Source organism: Penaeus monodon, chromosome 28 (genome assembly GCF_015228065.2).
Source record: "Penaeus monodon isolate SGIC_2016 chromosome 28, NSTDA_Pmon_1, whole genome shotgun sequence".
NCBI classification, from domain to species: domain Eukaryota; kingdom Metazoa; phylum Arthropoda; class Malacostraca; order Decapoda; family Penaeidae; genus Penaeus; species Penaeus monodon.
The window spans coordinates 30,304,223-30,304,550 of NC_051413.1; the positions used below are offsets into that span (position 1 = coordinate 30,304,223).

Consider the following 328-nt stretch of genomic DNA (forward strand, 5'->3'; position numbering starts at 1 on the left):
AATATACACTGAACAAAGGAGCAGAGAATGCAATAAAAAAAATTTACATGATGTTGCCAACACTTACTAATCTTCTGTTAACCCCAACAGACTACTCAAGTATACTGCATATGATTCAAGTCAAAATAGGGTCATCACATCCAAAAATTGGTGTACTGTTTATTCATAACATTTTTCTTTGATGTCAAATATGAATTCAATCCAACAATCCTTTCAAGATTTATTGCTTGATACCAAATTTCTTTGTGCCAAAGTCTGGGGAACAGAATACAGGCCCTCTCCTCTCCATAACTTTCCAAAGTACAACCTTGAACATTACTATTCCTTG

At 34.1% G+C, this 328-nt stretch overlaps 1 protein-coding gene across 1 annotated transcript in view; it reads right to left on the reverse strand.

Annotated features, from left to right (window-relative positions):
* The window catches only part of LOC119591479 (ubiquitin-conjugating enzyme E2 1-like), a gene marked incomplete at its 5' end in the record, with an annotated part of 10,858 nt that overhangs the window by 4,252 nt on the left and 6,278 nt on the right, over positions 1 to 328 (reverse strand).